This window comes from Hyperolius riggenbachi, chromosome 2 (genome assembly GCF_040937935.1).
Source record: "Hyperolius riggenbachi isolate aHypRig1 chromosome 2, aHypRig1.pri, whole genome shotgun sequence".
Classification (NCBI taxonomy): domain Eukaryota; kingdom Metazoa; phylum Chordata; class Amphibia; order Anura; family Hyperoliidae; genus Hyperolius; species Hyperolius riggenbachi.
The window spans coordinates 36,103,123-36,122,798 of record NC_090647.1 but is presented as its reverse complement, the minus strand read 5'-3'; the positions used below and the strand labels follow the sequence as shown (position 1 = coordinate 36,122,798).

General features: G+C 47.1%; 1 protein-coding gene across 1 annotated transcript in view; it reads left to right on the top strand.

Annotated features, from left to right (window-relative positions):
* Positions 1-809: 809 nt before the first annotated feature.
* Positions 810-19,676, top strand: part of LOC137544771 (odorant receptor 131-2-like) — a 177,038-nt gene continuing 158,171 nt past the window's right edge. The window contains exon 1 of the mRNA XM_068265861.1: positions 810-869. The gene's annotated coding sequence lies outside the window, so the exon portion shown is untranslated. The remainder of the gene's footprint in view (positions 870-19,676) is intronic.

Genomic DNA, 19,676 nt, shown 5'->3' with positions numbered 1-19,676 from the left:
CACCATAGACTTCACCCTCCATGAACCTACAAACCCCTGCTGAACCGCACAGCAACTGCGCTGGCTGGCCCAGCTGTCACTTCTCCCTTACTTCCCTTGCCTGTCATAGGTAGCTACAGGTGTCCTGTAGCATTAGGTAGCCAAAAGTACCCTCAGTATCAGGGCTGGATTTACAACTTAGAGGCCAGTAGGCACAGAAGTTCTGGCGCCTTAACCTCTGCCCCTAAACCAGTAGCGTAGCTAAGAAGCCATGGGCCCCAGTGCAAGTTTAGCATTGGGGCCCCCTCAAGCATCCTATAGATGACAATTGATAGAACACACCAAAAGCAATCAAGGACAACCACAGTGTCAGCGGTGCAAGAAGGGGATGGGGAAACTGTGTTAATGATTACTACTATTCAAATCAACTATATAAGTGAATATAATCAGCACAGGACCAATAAAGAGCTAATACTGTGTTTGAGGGGTGGGCCCCTCTAGCCCAAGGGCCCCTATGCGGTCGCTACCTCTGCACCCCCTATTGCTACACCACTGCCCTGAACACAGGCCACATACCCCAGTAAAAATATTCTCTAAATCTATGCCTTATGTCACTAACTGTCTAACACTTGATTAGACACATGGCCGGATTTGTGGGCAGGCCACAGAGGCCCCGGACTGGGGCGGGGCTTCAGGTGGGGCGGTGTTACAGCTGTCCGCAAATCAGCTGTTTCATATTTGCCTATCTGTGCAGCGCTGTCCTCTTCCTCCTCGAGTCTCTCATGCATTGAGTGTGTTGGTTCCGCCCCTTTCCTTCACTCTGACACTGAGGGGAAGGGCTGATAGCAGGGCGGGAGACCCGAAGGGAGGATGACCACACCACAGGCAAAGTAGGTAGTTGCTGAACAGCTGCTCTGTTCATCGTGATATAAGTTCTGTGCTGTTTGCTGTTCTTGTTGCTGGAGTGCGCAGTGCTAGCTTTATTGCACAGTGTCAGTCCTCTAAGTTCTCCCACTAAACATTCTTTCTAAGTCCCGACCGTCTCCTCTCTTCCTCTCTTCTCGCAATGGCATCTAAGAGGAAGGCTGCTCTGTCTCTGCATCCTCATAGCACACATTGCTGAGCATCCAGTACACGCTGCCACGGGGGAAGGGAAGTGAGCTGGCTGTGTCTGCCTGACATGCAGTGTTCAGTCCACCACTTGCTGCCAGTGTTATGTTTCATGCTCGTAAATCTGCAAAACTGGGTTTTTTTTTCTACAACTACCGGTATATAAAACAATGTGTGTGATATATTGCAAAACTAGTGTTTGCTATGCTATCTGTTTTTGAACGTCCAAAACAAATGGATTATTTAGGGTTTGTTCATTGCTGAGTATATTATTGCAGGCAACTGTTGTGGTTATAGGATCTGTTTAAAGCACAAGCAATGATTTGATTTTAAAATGAACTTCTCCATAAGGTAAGTTCACAAGAGCGTTTCGTTGGGATAAGCATTATAACTTATGTAGGGCGTGCTGCTCCTCTGGCCTGTTCCTATGAGATCTACATACTTCTCCACAGACTGAACGCACAGTGATGCATTTTTATTTTCCCAGCAATGGTGTACATACACCGCAATGCATGCTGGGAGATGTAGTCCTTGGTTGTGAGTCCAGAGATGTTCTTGAATCCAAGGACTACATCTCCCAGCATGCAATACAGCAGGCACGCACAATTTCCTTCGCTGGGAAAAAGAAAATGCAGCACTGTGCGGTCAGTCTGTGGAGAAGATGGGGGATCCCATAGGTACAAGAGTTGGTTGGTTGGTGTTTATTAAGTGTCTGGATAGTGTAATGGCTAAAGGAAACTGTAGCAAGAGGTATGTGAAGGCTGCCATGTTTATTTCCTTTTAAACAATACCAGTTGCCTGGCTGTCCTGTTCTCTTTGACTGCAGTAGTGTCTGAATCACCCAACTTAAGCAAGCATGCAGCTAATGCAGTCAGACTTCAATCAGAAACACCTTATCTGGTGCTTGTTCAGGGGCTATGGCTAAAAGTATTAGAGGCAGAGAATCAGCAGGATAGCCAGGCAACTGGGAATGCTTAAAAGGAAATAAATAGGGCATACCTCTCACGTCAGTTGTCCTTTAGGATCTCTGACATAGGAGACCTGGGTTCAAAACTCGGCTTTTCCTATTTAGTAAGTCAGCACCTATGCAGTAAGGAGTCCTTGGTTACAGCTCCCTAACACTGCTACTGCCTACTGAGTGCGCTCTAGGGTTGCCTCGCAAGCGCTTTGAGTCCGACAGGAGAAAGGCGCTATACAAATACTGTTATTACTATCATTATTATAATTATTACAGATATTTCAGGTGCTCAGTTCGCTTTAAAAGTATTGTAAGGGAACACAAGTCCCAGCTGTCCCTGTTTGGAACCAAATCCTCTGTCTTTCTGTCTCATTTGTGTCTCTTCCAGGACTTGTGTGCAGATCTATGTAAACTACTGTAAATATATGTCTCTAACTACTCAGAACATTTTTTTAGAGCCTCAACATTTAAAGCAAACCTGAAGTGAGAAAAAGTGCTTCAGGCTTTATCCTTACTGAAGTATAGGGAAGGTTCTGATAATATAGAGCCTTCCCATTCCTCCTTCCAGCCCATCATTCCAACAATGTTCTCCGTTAGAGGTATTCTACCAAATAGGTTTTCGGAACTAGTTATGTCCCAGATTAGTTCAGAGGAAGAGGGCATCACCACTGCCCATGTGCGGGGCTGGGCTTGCCCATGTGCAGGAGGGTTGCGCTCATCCTTGGCCCTAACCAGGGACCCGAGTAGTCTCTTAGAGCTGTTCCACTAAGTGTCACGAATAGAGCTTTACCAGAGGACAGCGCTGGGATGACAGGCCGGGTGGAGGCTCTATGCTATCCACAGCCATCCCTCTACAACAAAGGTAAGTATCAAATCTGACGTTAGTGTTCTCACTGCAGCTGTTATCCCATCCTCTAAACTGAAGTTGCTTATTTCCAGATGCTAATATGAAGCAGTGAGCAAAAAAGGACCCACATGGTTAGAATTATCAACCTATGTGTTTTATGCACGCTATCTTCATATGGTGTGACAAGGGGTATGGCCGGAAGTGTGTTTCAAATGCCTCCCTCTTTTTAAATTCAAAAACCTTGGGGGAACATTTTAATTAAAGTATGCATTAAAACCTTCCTCAGTGTAACAGCAGTGAAAGATTTTGCTGATGCCTGATTTTGGAATCCTCCAATACTCACTCAGGCCCAGTGCACACCAAAACCGCTAGCAGATCCACAAAACGCTAGCGGTTTTGGGTGCGGAGTACGAGATAAAGGCGCAGTGCACGACGAGCGGATTTGGATGCGATCTGCCGGCCGCATCCGCATGTTAATCTGCGTGGCTATTGTATTTCAATGGGCTGGTGCACACCGGCGGCTTGAGGTTTTTTCCGCAAACGTGCAGCAGGAGGCACGTTTGCGGTTTGCTAAACACCTCAAACCGCCGGTGTGCACCAGCCCATTCAATTACATTAGCCAAGCAGAGTTTCAGGCGATGCGGACAGCGGATCCATTCGGTGTGCACTGGGCCTAATTGCTCCTCAACATCCTTTCTGGTGCAGTTTTCTGTTAGGCACAGACATTGATTTTACTGGCCATCTTTCCTACCTGAAGTTCAGTTGGATTAACATTTTTATGTTGGGCTACTAGCAAAATAGTAAATTCAATAAAAGTCTGGTCATTTAGCTATTGGTAAGCTATTGTGACTTGCCTAGTAAAAACAAATGTATTATTGATTTGGGACCATTTTGAGTAATGTGAATAAGTTTCCTTATCTGGATTGTGGTTTTCTGAAAATATACTTACCACAGCCCACCGCATCACCATCTCATGTTCTGTGATGCATTTACTCATATGCTCTGCTATTGTATGTGCAATCCTATTTATACATGCAAGGGGCACTTGGTGAAAGTTGGGCCTAGGGTGGTGAAAAGTGTAAATCCGGCCCTGATTAGACAGCGATTAGACTGTAAGCTCCTGGGGTCAGTGATGTGAGGAGGGGATCCCGCCTCTCCCACGTAAGGTGCCTGTAGGCATGTTCCTACAATGCCTTATGGAAAATCCAGCCCTACTCAGTATTAAGTAGCTACTGATGCCCCCAACTAAAGGGATATCTCTGGATTCCACTGACAAGAGCTGGGTGAGTAACCTTTCCTTCACACTCTTATCAGTACTCTGCATCGGGAAGGAGGGAGGGAAGCACTGGTGGAAGGGAGGGAGCTGCCTTTCCATCATCACGTGCCTCATGGTAAATCCGCCCCTGGTCTTCCCGTGTCCTCGCCACCACTTTTGCCGTGCACTGACCACCGGAAGACATCCAGCAACAGCTTGTCTGGTTATTGTGGCCGTTCTCACTGCCTTGTATGAGTGCAGCCGTGCCTGTGCAGTAAGCCTGTGCTGCTCCTTGCGACTGCGCAGCTGTGGAAATACTTGCATGGGCACAGTAGAGCAGCACCTATGCATGAAGAGGAGTGTGGCTGCAAATTTCAATAGGTTCCCAGGCAGCAGCAGGGGGAAGCAACAAGGACACAGTAAGCCTCCAGAAAATACTTTTTACTTTAACACTGGTGGTTTTGGGTTATGGGCTGGTTCACGCCTGCTTAAAAAACTCACCCGTTAGGGACAGGTTTTTTAAGCTCCATTTAGCGCAGGAAGTGGAGCCTAATGTTAAAAATATATATAAAAAAAAAAAACTGGTCTGCTTGCCATGTTACGGTAAGCGGATCGCAGACTGAACTTTGCACGTTTTCCTGGACCAGCTGGGAAAGTGTATGAAATGATGGGCTATGAGAACAGATAGTGTGCATTCTCACTAGGCTAGTTGCTGCGTCCTTTTCAATCGTTTCGATCGCTGCCATGACTTGTATACTCACATGACTCCATGCTACCAACTCCTCCGCTCTCTTCCAGGACACAGATCGGAGCCGGGCAGAAGCATCGGGATCCCCATAGGGATGCAAAAGACCATCGGGAATCCTCAGCAACAGGGGGGATTCTCATTGGTTCATGTTAGACCAATACAAATTCTCCCTGTTGCTAGGGAGAATTGGTCTATTGTCTCCTATGGGGGACCTCCTGCCCTTACAGGCCTCTGGGCTGTGTGCCGAGTGGTGGCGGAACATGTAAGTGGAATGTGGGCGCAGAGAGGACGGTGAAGATTGCTGCAAGTGGATGCAAAATGGACAGAATGCTTGCTGTGCACATTTTGCATCCGCTGTGGTGTGAACCGGCCCTAAGTCTATGCTATAGAATGCTGTGCACATCCATTTCTGAGGGCAAATGGTCAATGCTAGTGTACATTAATTGGGCCACACCCGTTTAGCACCATAACAGCATGCCTTGTGTTATTCCAACCTTGAGCCCCACTGGCTGCTGGGAATGGGAGTGGCTTGCTGCTTTCCCACTATAGAGCTACGAGGACAGCCACTCTGCTGTCCTATTCTATAGAAATCCTTACCTTGCATGACCTCACGGGCTGCACTATAGAGCAGCTACTCTTCTGCCCTATTCTATAGAAAGCTCTGCTTACCTTGCATGACCCCACAGGCTCCACTATAGAGCTATGAGGACAGCCACTCTGCTGTCCTATTCTATAGACAGCCTTCTTACCTTGCATGACCTCACGGGCTGCACTGCACTATAGAGCAGCCACTCAGCTGTCCTGTTCTATAGAAATCCTTCTTACCTTGCATGACCCCTCAGACTGCACTATAGAGCAGCTACTCTGCTGTCCTATTCTATAGAAAGCCCTGCTTACCTTGCATGACCCCACAGGCTCCATTATAGAGCTATGAGGACAGCTACTCTGCTGCCCTATTCTATAGAAAGCCTTCTTACCTTGCATGACCCCACAGGCTGCACTATAGAGCTATGAGGACAGCCACTCTGCTGCCCTATTCTATAGAAAGCCTTCTTACCTTGCATGACCCCACAGGCTGCACTATAGAGCGGCTACTCTGCTGTTCTGTTCTATAGAAAGCCCTGTTTACCTTGCATGACCCGACAGACTCCATTATAAAGCTATGAGGACAGCCACTCTGCTGGCCTATTGTATAGAAAGCCCTGTTTACCTTACATGACCCCGCAGGCTGCACTATAGAGCTATAAGGACAGCCACTCTGCTGGCCTATTCTATAGAAAGCCCTGCTTACTCTACATGACCTCACAGGCTGCACTGCACTGCACTATAGAGCAGCCACTCAGCTGTCCTGTTTTACAGTGTGGGCCATTTATATGGATGCACCTTATCTATGGATACACCCCATATCCCACACCATACCATAATTTTTTTGTTCCAACAGTCTTGGAGGGATCTATCCAATGTGGGTCAGTGTCAGACCAATAGCGGTGGTTTTGTTTAACTTCACCATTCACATAAAATGGTGTATCCATATAAATGGCCATATTAAGGTGTAGCCATATAAATGGCCCACCCTGTATAGAAAGCCCCGTTTACCTTGCATGACCCCACAGCAGCTACTCTGCTGTCCTAATCTATAGAAAGCCCTGCTTACCTTGCATGACCCCTCAGACTGCACTATAGAGCAGCCACTCTGCTGTCCTATTCTATAGAAAGCCCTGTTTACCTTGCATGACCCTGTAGGCTGCACTATAAAGCTATGAGGACAGCTACTCTGCTGCCCTATTCTATAGAAAGCCCTGTTTACCTTGCATGACCCCTCAGACTGCACTATAGAGCAGCCACTCTGCTGTCCTATTCTATAGAAAGCCCTGTTTACCTTGCATGACCCTGTAGGCTGCACTATAGAGCCATGACGACAGCCACTCCGCTGTCCTATTCTATAGAAAGCCCTGTTTACCTTGCATGACCCCGCAGGCTGGTAATAAAGTTTCGTGAGTTTCTATAGAACTGCTCATTCACCTCTTGTGAACTGATGATGAAGTCCATTGATACCCTGTTTATAGTGTGCTGGGACTGTACATAGGCTGTGTACAGTATGTACTTTCAGCGGGAACGCTTCCAGAAATTTATCCGGCCAGCGTTCTGTGTTATTTCCTTTGTAGCATTAAATCATGAGCCCAGGCAATGTGTAAAGCTTTTTGTCCGGGGACAGTATTTTCCCCAAATACAGCTTTCTCCAAATGTACATTGCATAGTGCCCGACTGAGACATGCTGGGCAGCAAAGGGCACTGGATGCATTGTATATTAATATTCTGTATTGTTCTAGATATATTCCCTTTGTGCACTGATCTAAACAGCTGCATCCTATATGAAAACCGCAAAAGAGAAAAGGTGCTTATACATCAGACAGTATATGGGCAGGTTAGGAGAGAACCAAAGGCTGGCACTGCAGTGGGCGTTTTGTGGTGGAAGGGGGAAGAGGGTTTCTCAAGCGCAGATGTCCTGTGTGCCAGCCAGCAATATCTGAAGCGTAATGCAGTAGTACAGAGGCGCCAAAAGAGTAAACGCAATCAATTAAGAAGTTTAAAATGAAGTAGGAAGTGGTGGACTTACCCCTCCAATGCAGACACAAAATGCTGCTTTTAGCAAAAAAAAAAATAGTTTATTTACATACTCCAGACGCATGCAACACTTTTCGTAGGTATATCCCACTTCCTCAGGCAATACAAGGGAGCATATAACTCATGTAGTCTGATTCTTAGCTTAGCGCCTCAGAGGAGTTAGAGCCGTTTTAATATCTGAAGTGTGCTCAGGCTGCAGAGGCATCTGTACATTCAGAAGAGAGAAGAGAACGCCGGCACTGCTGTCAATTGCCTTTAATGTGCTTGTTGAAGTACATACAGTTGTTGCATACAGAGCATACATGAATAAAAGGCTTTCATTCCCTGCTCCCACCGCTCCCTGCTTACAGCTGTTACCTGGTATGTGACCATTTTTATTCACTGTATGCAACAACTGTATGTACTTCAACAAGCACATTAAAGAAAACCTGTAACAACAAAAAGTTCCCCTGGGGGGTACTCACCTTGTTAGGGGGAAGCCTCCGGATCCTATCGAGGCTTCCCCAGTCATCATGTGTCCCACGGAGGTCTCGCTGTGCCCCTCCGAACAGCAGGGATGTAAATATTTATCTTCCCATCTCCAGCGCAGGCGCAGTATCGGCTCTCCGCTCGGAGATAGGCGGAAATAGCAGATCACTGTCAGCCCCACTCTACTGCGCAGGTGCAAGTCTCCTGTGCCTGCTTAGTAGAGCGGACCCGACCGAGAGCGGCTATTTCCACCTATCTCCGTGCTGAGTGCCTCAACAGCGCCACCCACTGGAGCCAGGGAAGGTAAATAAATCAGCGCTTGTCGAGCCTGGATTGCTGGAGCCTTCGGGGGAGCCAGTGCTGGATTGCCTGCAGCTACAGCGGAGGGGGAAGCCTCATTGGGACCCTGAGGCTTTCCCCTCCCGAGGTGAGTGCCCCAGGGGAATTTTTTTTTTGTTACAGGTTCTCTTTGAAGGCAATTGATAGCAGTGCTGGCATTCTCTTCTCTCTTCTGAATGGTGAGTATATGGGCAGATCAACCAAGAGACAGATCTCCCTCTGACTGGAGAGAGATTGTTGGGTGCCATAAACTGCAGGCCGATTCCCAATCCATTTCAGCAGTAAATGTTTTGGGAATTGGCCTAGTGGCAGTCCCGGTTCCCCCGTGCATTACTTTACCTCTCGGTGTCCGCTGCTGTCTCTGTCGTCTTCCTCACACATGTGCCCCATGTGGTTGCTGAAGTATACATGGGCGCCTGTGTGATGTCACACACCCACATGCAATATGTCTGCAACCAAGTGGGACACGTGTATGGGACGAACAGGACTTAGCAGCCGACATGACCGTTACAGTATGAACCCGCACATTGGGGGGGGAGGGGAAAAGTGCCGGGGATAGGTCACGATGGTCGCTCGTCCCATCACATGCCATTTCCGCCACGCACCCAATCAAGCATGTCTACTTGATACATGCAACCAAATTTGGCCTGAAATTGGTTGAATTGTCGATTGATCATGCTCTTAGCAACAACGATTTTCATCCAATTCAATGATAATAGAATTGGATGGTTGATCGGCTGCCAAGTCGCCTGATGTATGGCCACTTTAACCTTCCTGGCGGTAACCCATGCAGGAGGTTTTCTCAGGCCCTGCTGGGCTGATTTGAGCACACCGATCGCCGCCGAGCTGATTCGCCGCTATCCGCCGCTCCACAGAGCCCCCCCCCCCCATCAGACCCCTTGCGCTGCCTGGCCTATTAGCGCCAGGCAGCGCTGAGGGGTGGATCGGGACTCCCGATGACGTCATGACGTCGGTGATGTCATCCCGCCCCGTCGCCATGGCGACGGGGGAAGCCCTCCAGGAAATCCCGTTCTTTGAACGGGGTTCTGATCGAAGAGGGTAGGGGGATGCCGCTGCACAGCGGCTATCATGTAGCGAGCCCTAGGCTCGCTACATGATTTTAAAAAAAAAATTCAAAAAACCGGCTGCGTTGCCCCCTGGCGGTTTTAAATAGACCGCCAGGAGGGTTAATAGCCTAGAAAAGATAAATACTAGACAAAGATTTAAGCAACTTACATAAGAATTTGTCGTTCCAATGTTTGCTTGAAGGAGTTAGGCCCACTATTACTATTGGGATACATTTTAAAATTTAAAATGCATGTCTGAGGATATGTATAAAAAGTATGTATTAGTCCCAGAGTAAAATTAACATATAATATGTTTTGGATCTTCCCCCATGTGAAGTGGTTTAGTTCAGAGATGGTCAATTGTAAGTTTCCCTCCTCTTTTAATTTTCTCAGAAGAGTAGCAACATGGGGGTGTCAAAACAACTTTCAAATAACCTGAAGACAAAGATTGTTCACCATTGTGGTTTAGGGGAAGGATACAGAAAGCCGTCTCAGAGATTTCAGCTGTCTGTTTCCACAGTTAGGAACATATTGAGGAAATGGAAGACCACAGGCTCAGTTCAAGTTAAGGCTCGAAGTGGCAGACCAAGAAAAATCTCGGATTGACTGTTCTTACCATTCGTCGCTACTGTCTGAGTCAACCCACAGACCAGCATCAAAGACTTACAACATCATCTTGCTGCAGATTAAGTCACTGTGCATTGTTCAACCATTCGGCACATTTTACACAAGGAGATGCTGTATGCGAGAGTGATGCAGAGCAAGCCTTTTTCTCCGCCCACAGCACAAACAGAGCTGCTTGAGGTATGCTAAAGCACATTTGGACAAGCCAGCTTCATTTTGAAATAAGGTGCTGTGGACTGATTAAACTAAAATTGAGTTATTTGGGCATAACAAGGGGCGTTATGCATGGAGGAAACACAACACAGCATTACAAGAAAAATACCTGCTACCTACAGTAAAATATGGTGGTGGTTCCATCATGCTGTGGGGATGTGTGGTCAGTGCAGGGACTGGGAATATTGTCAAAGTTGAGGGATGCATGGATTCCACTCAGTATCATCAGATTTTGGAGACCAATGTCCAGGAATCATTGACAAAGCTGAAGCTGCGATGGGGCTGGATCTTTCAACAAGACAAAGACCTTAAACACTGCTCAAAATCCACTAAGGCTTTCATGCAGAGGAACAAGTACAATGTTCTGGAATGGCCATCTCAGTCCCCAGACCTGAATATAATTGAAAATCTGTGGTGTGAGGTAAAGAGAGCTGTCCATGCTCGGAAGCCATCAAACCTGAATGAACTAAAGATGTTTTGTAAAGAGGAATGGTCCAAAATACCTTCAACCAAAATCCAGACGTTTAGAGGCTGTAATTTCTGCAAAAACAGGATCTACTAAATAATGATTTTCTTTTTTTGTGGTGCCCAAATGTATGCACCTGCCTAATGTTGTTTAAACAATTATTGCGTACTTTCTGTAAATCCCAAAAACTTCATTTCACTTCTCAAATATCACTGTGTGTGTCTCCTATATGATATATTTAACTGACATTTTTTATTGTAACAACCAATGATTTATACAGGAAAATCATGACAATTAACAAGTGTAATGGATAGCGGAGATGCGGCGGTCTCCGCGTACCAGCCGGCGGCTTCTGCCACGCAGCTACATGGTGGTGATCTGCCTGGTCCTTCTATTGCACATAGATTGAGGGCTACGCGCGCGCGCGCCAGACGGCAGGACCTTTATGCGAATAGGAGGGGAGTCAGCTGATCTACCAAGTCAGCTGACTCCAACAGCACTTCGGATTGGCTGAGTGGCTGGGGCGGCGCTGCGGAGCAACTTGGTACATATAGAGCTAGCCTGTCAGTTGTTCCTCGTCTGCTGTTGCTAATGCTTACGTGTGAGCGCTCAGACCTTAGTCAGATCCCAAAGTGCAGGGGCAAATCCAGGATTTTAAAGGGGGGGGGGGTTCCTGATAGGTCTTTTTTGGCAAGCCGCACACTACCGCGCATGCGTTTGCCCACAAAATCCACATGATGCACAGCATTTCTCCACAAAATACACACAATGCACAGTGTTTCCCTACAAAATACACATGATGCAGTAGCGTTTCGCCAAAATATATATAATGTGGCAGTGATTAAGTAGCCAGATAACCCCCCTTTATTATGGATAACGAAATTACCCCACCCCTCTTTAGTATAGGTGACCAGATGACCCCCATTTATCACACAGGTAGCCAGATGAGGCCCCCCCCAGTTAGGATAAGTTACCATATGATCCCCATTTATAGTATATAGCCAGATAACTCCCCGTTCAGTACATTCCCCCTTGTATTTCGCCAGATCCCCCTTGTATATATGGCCAGTGTATATAGTCAGATCCCCTGTATATATAGCCAGAGATCCCCCCCCCTGTATATTCCATATACCCACTGTATGCAGCCAGATGCCTCCCCCTGCATATAGCCAGTGTATATAGCCAGATCCCCCTGCATATAGCCAGTGTATATAGCCAGTTCCCCCTGCATACAGCCAATGTATATATATAATCGTAATGTGGGCAGCAGCCATCAGAAAATAATCGTAATGTGGGCAGCAGCCAGCAGTCATCAGAAAATAATCGTAAAGTGGGCAGCAGTCACCAGAAAATCACAATGTGGGCAGCAGGCACCAGAAAATCGCAATGTGTGGGCAGCAGTGACCAGAAAATCATAATGTGGGCAGCAGACACCTGAAAACCGCAATGTGGGCAGCAGACACCTGAAAATCGCAATGTGGGCAGCAGTCATCAGAAAATCGCAATGTGGGCAGCAGTGACCAGAAAATCGTAATGTGGGCAGCAGACACCTGAAAATCGCAATGTGGGCAGCAGACACCTGAAAATCGCAATGTGGGCAGCAGTCACCTGAAAATCGTAATGTGGGCAGCAGACACCTGAAAATCGCAATGTGGGCAGCAGTGACCAGAAAATCGTAATGTGGGCAGCAGTGACCAGAAAATCGTAATGTGGGCAGCAGACACCTGAAAATCGTAATGTGGGCAGCAGACACCTGAAAATCGCAATGTGGGCAGCAGACACCTGAAAATCATAATGTGGGCAGCAGACAACTAAAAATCGCAATGTGGGCAGCAGTGACCAGAAAATCGTAATGTGGGCAGCAGACACCTGAAAATCGTAATATGGGCAGCAGACACCTGAAAATCGCAATGTGGGCAGCAGACACCTGAAAATCGCAATGTGGGCAGCAGAGACTAGAAAATCGTAATGTGGGCAGCAGACACCTGAAAATCGCAATGTGGGCAGCAGTGACCAGAAAATCGTAATATGGGCAGCAGACACCAGAAAATCGTAATGTGGGCAGCAGACACCAGAAAATCGCAATGTGGGCAGCAGACACCTGAAAATCGTAATGTGGGCAACAGACACCAGAAAATCGCAATGTGAGCAGCAGACACCTGAAAGTCGTAATATGGGCAGCAGACACCTGAAAATCGCAATGTGGGCAGCAGTGACCAGAAAATCGTAATGTGGGCAGCAGACACCTGAAAATCGTAATGTGGGCAGCAGACACCTGAAAATCGCAATGTGGGCAGCAGACACCTGAAAATCACAATGTGGGCAGCAGAGACTAGAAAATCGTAATGTGGGCAGCAGACACCTGAAAATCGCAATGTGGGCAGCAGTGACCAGAAAATCGTAATATGGGCAGCAGACACCAGAAAATCGTAATGTGGGCAGCAGACACCAGAAAATCGCAATGTGGGCAGCAGACACCTGAAAGTCGTAATATGGGCAGCAGACACCTGAAAATAGCAATGTGGGCAGCAGTGACCAGAAAATCGTAATGTGGGCAGCAGACACCTGAAAATCGTAATGTGGGCAGCAGAAACTAGAAAAAAAATGCACCTGTGAAAAAAAAACAAATCACTTACCTGACAGAAGTCTTCTCCTCTCCTGGCATCTGGCACCAGCTCCCCGATGATCCTCCTGCAGCACATCTCCCGCGCTGACAGGCAGAGTGCAGGGCTACGGCAAGATGGCTCCCGAAGCCCTGTACTAGAGACAGTCTCCAGAGCAGGGCTTCGGCAGCCATCTTGCCGTAGCCCTGATCTGCCTCCGGGAGACTGCGGGGCTGCGGGGAAGAAGCAGCATATCTGGCTGGGGGGTCCCTCAATAGGGAGGGTGACAGCGCTCCCCCCACACAGCTAGCGGGCCCCGGGCCCCCCTACTGCGCACACACATGAGCAAGCGGCAGCTGCACTATTACATTCAGTGGCTGCCGCTGCTCAGATTCTGGAGGCACTTCCGGTCTAGGTGCAAAGGGGTGGTTCCAGACACCCGGAACAACCCCTTCCGTGCGCCAGTGAAGTGTGCTAGAACCAGCTGGAGCTAGGGATCCACACTTAGTACTTTAAGCTATCAACAGAAACTGGCTAACTGTATTGTGATTACTGTGTACTATACTTTAGTCTAGATCCCAGGTGTTGAAACCAAGGACTTCACACCTAGATTAGGAGATTGCTATTGTGCTATTGTTTATCTGTTATGACCTTCTGCTTTCCTTGACTATTCTCCTGCTTGCTGACTCTGTACCTCTGCTCTTCTGATTCACGTTGCCGACTCTGCCTGAACTCGACTCTGAATCAGCCGTCTGTCTTTGTACCTGATCTGTCCGTACGTTGCCTACTCTGCTTATCTGACCACTCTATCCTCGCCAGTGGGCCTAGCCACTGGTGAGGGATCTGTAGTTTTTCACCTGCTCCTCAGGTGAAACTCTATTGCAGCACTGTCTTTAACACCTGTTCCTCAGGTGTCCACTGGCTGCAGTACTGTCTTAATCACCTGCTTCTCAGGTGATCAACCTTGCAGCATCCTCTGTAGCACCTGCTCCTCAGGTGACCTTTAGTTGCAGTACAGCCGGACTCGCCTGCTCATCAGGTGATCATTGTCTGCAGTATTGTCTGAAGTCACCCGCTCCTCGGGAGACTTCCTCTCTCTTCATTACTGTTGCACCAAACACCCCTCACCTTGGTAGTCCTGTGTCTGGCTATACTAGCATTATTGGTGATTCTGCAGATCACCACATAATCATAAAATCTGTTTAGCTGACACCAATCGCTACAACAAGGTTGCCCAAACTTGCGCATCCCACTGTAGATCGGTGAGGTGGAACTGTGTACTAATAGGCGTCGACGAGAATGTGAGCAGGAGCGCGCACAGCAGCAATCGCGGCGAAAGATTTTATTTACGCCCCTGGAATAGGAACATTCATCCTGAGGGGTGTAGATATACTGTCTAGAATTCAGCAAGTGGTTGCGTGGATATTTTTCTAAAGCTCCACTTAAAATAAATAAATAAATAAATAAATTGCTGTAAGCAAAAACATTCTTCTTGTTATTACTACCATAAATGGGACAAGTGAGCTGGAAAATAACACGGCAAGCACCAGAGACGCAATAACGATCTGGGCGATGACGATGCTTCCGTTGTAGCCGGTGATATACAATAAATAAGCATTGTGCTGGGATCTCTGCTCTGGATTGCACAGGTCTCTCCTACAAGTAAACAGATTAGAGGGATTTAACAGCTCACTGACTGCTACAGGAGCTTCTCACCAAATGAACAGACCAGACACATGTCATTGTTGACCAGATACTGATATAATTCAAGCTCTCTACAAAGTGGCACATAGAGGTTTGGCAGCAGTGACAGATTTAACATCCATTTCCCAACACAGATCTAAATATAAAGCTTATTCACAGTGTACAGCTGGGACCCACTGTTTTGTTTTGTCGCTGCAGTTGTTGTTTAATGTGGGATAAAACACTGACATTCAATAAAAATGTGTTTTCCTACTTTGTGTTACCTATTGAGCTACCTTATTGGCTTTTGTGCACAAGTAATATTGTCTGTTCAGAAATTACGAATTCCCAAAGTACAGTTTATCTACTCTGAAAACTGCCATGGCATTTTACTGCATAGCTGCTGTATTTATATAGTAATATCTATTTATGATCATTTCTCACCTCACCTGCTTCTCATGTCAGTGCAGGTCAGTTTCAGCAGGCTGCTGGCTAGAGATGGCCCGAACGGTTCACCCGCGAACGGTTCCAGGCGAACTTTAGGTGGTTCGCGTTCGCCGGCGAAGGCGAACTTTTGCGGAGGCTCAATTCGCCCCATAATGCTTAATTGAGCAGAACTTTGACCCACTAAATCACAGTCAGCAAGCACATTGTCACCAATCAGACTACACTCACTCTTGGAGCCCCCCCCCCCCCTTATAAAAGGCAAGGTTCTCCTGTCAGTTTTACTCACTCGTCTGCCTACAGTAATTAGTTAAGGGACAGCTGCTGACAGGCTCTGCTACGGAGAGTTTAGTTAGGCTCTAGTAGGCTTGTTCCTAGCTGATTGTTATGCCTTATATTACTCTCACTCACTCCTCCCGGAGGGTCTCGTCTTCCAGGGAATTGTAGTATTTCAAAAGCCAGCTTACATACCTTGGCTGGGAATTGAACCCAGGTCTGAGTGCGTGGTAGGTAGCTCACTTCACCACTATACCACCACCAACACTACATGCTGAAGCCAGCCTAGCATGTACCATTATGATATATCCAAGAGAAAAATTAGCTTGCTTAAGGATTTGTAGCATGTCAAAAGCCAACTCGCATTGTCTGGGAATAGAACCCAGGCCTACCGCTCTGTAGGCTGCTATCCTAACCATTATACCACCAACACAACACACTACAATGCTATATGCTGAAGCCAGCCTAGCATGTACCATTGTGATATTCCCAAGATAAAAATGATCTCTCTCTCTCTCTCTCTCTCTCTCTCTCTCTCTCTCTCTCTCTCTCTCTCTCTCTCTCTCTCTCTCTCTCTCTCTCTCTCTCTCTCTCTCTCTCTCTCTCTCTCTCTCTCTCTCTCTCTCTCTCTCTCTCCCCCATTGAAGTGAATTTTCCCGCCACCCGCTAGTTACGTTACCGCAGAGTTGTAAGTTGTTGGCAACTGCACTTACACACCCCGGGCAAGGCGTATCTTTCTTTGCGCTCCTGCCTGCAATAGCGTCTCGCTATTAGTGCAGGGCGTTATTGTGGGCAGGAACGCAAAGAAAGATACGAGTTGCCCCGGCCGCGCAGGCACAGTTGCCACGTCGGTGGTAACGAAACAAGCTGTGGGCGGGAGAACAGAGGATCATGGAGGACCGGCACGGACTGGAAGGCTGCGAGGGGCTGGCAGAAGCCCCAGGTAAGTGAAACACTTTGTTTTAATGCAATCTTCAGTTCCGCTTTAAAGGGGCACTACATTGAAAAACTGTAAGATTTAAAATATGTGCAAACATATACAAATAAGAAGTACTTTTTTCCCAGAGTAAAATGAGCCATAAATTACTTTTCTCCTATGTTGCTGTCACTTACACTAGGTAGTAGAAATCCGGCAGAAGTGACAGGTTTTGGACTAGTCCATCTCTTTATAGGAGATTCTCAGGGATTTATTTATTTTCAAAAACACTTAGTGAATGGCAGTTGCTCTGCCCAACTGCCAAAAAACTGTGTAGTAAGCAGGGAAGCTGGCCAGCATCATTGTTTAAATCCTTTTTCGGGAATGTCTTTTTAAAGAATAAAAGCCATGCTGAGAATCCCCTATGAAGAGTTTCCCATGATGCATCACTCCCACACACGCAAATCAACCCTTTATGCCCCTGGAAGCCAGGCACACATCCAGAACCGCTGGAGTATAGCAAGCCTATAGCTAATATATTGTCTGTGCTAGTAAGTAGGTAGCCCCTGGTAGGACAATCGCGGAATGCTCAGATGCAATTCCTGGAGCAGCCTGAGTTTTCACTCAGCAGCCATTAATCGGATTGCTCCAGGATAGCTCTCAAAATGCTGCATTCAGCAGTTTGCGATGGCAACACTACAAGTGGAACCATCCACATAGGGTTCCAACATTGCAGCACTTTGCCGATTTCCAAGCTATGCAGAAGTGCTGTCAGTAGATTCCAGGCCACAGTCCAGGGCTGCCTTCAGGGCAATATAGGCGGTACTACTGCATGGGGCCCCAAGACAGACTGGGGCCCATACAATGGAAGTTCCACATGGGCCCCAGCTGTCACTCACTACTGTGGCGTGTCTGTCCCCTTTCAGCTACATGAGCTGTGTGGTGAAATGCTGTTGATGCGGGCTGCTGTATGTCCGCTCTCCCCCTGCTGCATGACTGGAGGACATGTGGCAATGTAAGGGGAGGACTACAATGCATTGTGGCCCAGCCTTTGCTTGTGGCCCAGCCTTTGCACGTGGCTCTGCCCCCTTGTGTGTGGCAGGTGGAGGAGGCATGCTACACCAATAGGTCCTGTTCTCCACTCCTGCTGGCCGTTACAATACACCTATCACTACCCACTTGCTACTACAAGCTACCAATCAGATTGTGATTTGACATGTGGAGGCACAGGGGAGTAAGGGGGCCCGGCAGGTTTGCCCAGTATGGGGCCCAAAAAATTCTAAGGGCGTCCCTGCCACAGTCACATTAATCCAACATGTAGACAGCCTGTTTTAGACTTTTTGATCCCCATCGGTACATGACATGGAATAATGTGGCTCTATGGGGTAGGACTTGAAACACCCAGAGTAACAGAATGCCCAGCAAGCTCATGGTGAACCAGAACGTTTAGGAGTGTGTAAGGGGGCTGAAAGGGATCAGAAAGCCTCCTTGCTAAAAACACTATGCAAATCAGCCGCTTGCCTTTTTAAACCTGAAGGTATTTGCAATTATTCAGGTTGGACTGAGCTCTGAGGTGTCCCACAATGCATCACTGCTGATTATGCAAATAATCTTTGTTATCCCTGAAATCTAATCATCCCTCCAGAACTGCTGGAATGCAATGATGTGTCAGCTTGTTAATATTACAGAGCCATAATAATCCAACATGCATACAGACTGTTTTGGATTTAATGGTCCTCATCAGTGCATGGCATGGATTAATATGACTCTATCAAATAGGGCTTGGACTAATACTAGATGTAGAAAGGCCTTCAAGAAGACCTGGGCCTGTATGCAATTCACTCTTTCTCAGGTTTCTCCTAGGAGATAATTTGTTTTTATTCATCTTTAGTTAAAATAACTTTTTAGAATATTACAATGGGAAAAGTACCAAAAATTAAGTAAAAAAGTACTTTCAAAATTATTTTGATTTGTTTGCTTGTTGGTGGTTTAAAAAGCATTTTATTTACAAGTTGTGAAATTATCTCCTAGGAGAAAACTCAGGTAAAAAAGTGAATTGCATATGGGCCCTGGAGAGCAGGGCCGGGCCGAGGCATAGGCTGGAGAGGCTCCAGCCTCAGGGCGCAGTGTAGGAGGGGGCGCAGAATTCATTCAGCTGTCATTCCTAATTGTGTTTGAAGCAGAAAGAAATAAGAAAAGGGGATACATGGCAGTGACTGCAAGCCAGATAACTACATATTAAGGTGTTGGGGAGGTTGTGGGCCCTGTGGCCCTATTAGTCTAATAGCAATCAGTGTGTAACGGCTGGGGTGGGAGGGATGGAGGGGCGCACTTTGCTGTCTCAGCCTTGGGTGCTGGAGGACCTTGTCCCGGCTCTGCTGGAGCGAGTTTGTGCCCTTGTAGCTTTCTCTCCTCTAGAATGAGGTGCAATAAGGTTTAATAGTTTGAATGTGCCGGACATGGTTTTCTTTTTCACCCCAAATAATTACAGTATGTAACAAGATAAAAATAATGAACACAGCAGAGTTATGAATAAATACATTTTAATACAGAGTTTGCAGAATGGTAACAGTGCAAAAGGTCTTCACATTGTGGCGGGATTATTGAGAGGACACTGCACTCCGTATTGGAGGACAGTACAAAGCTGTGGCATGCTTCATGGAGGGGATTGGCTGATCAGGAAGTCATCAACAGAAATCTGGCATTTCACTTCATCGATTGAGCGGCCATGATAAACGGTTATGTCCCAGGAACACAGCACCTAGAATGAGAGACACGTCATGAGAAATGGTTATGTCCCAGGAACACAGCGCGCAGAACGAGAGACATCATCATAAACGATTATGTCCCAGGAACACAGCGCGCAGAACGAGAGACACATCATCATAAACAGTTATGTCCCAGGAACACAGCGCCTAGAACAAGAGACACATCATGATAAAGTTATGTCCCGGGAACACAGCACCTAGAACAAGAGACACGTCATGAGAAACGGTTATGTCCCAGGAACACAGCGCCTAGAACAAGAGACACGTCATCATAAAAGGTTATGTCC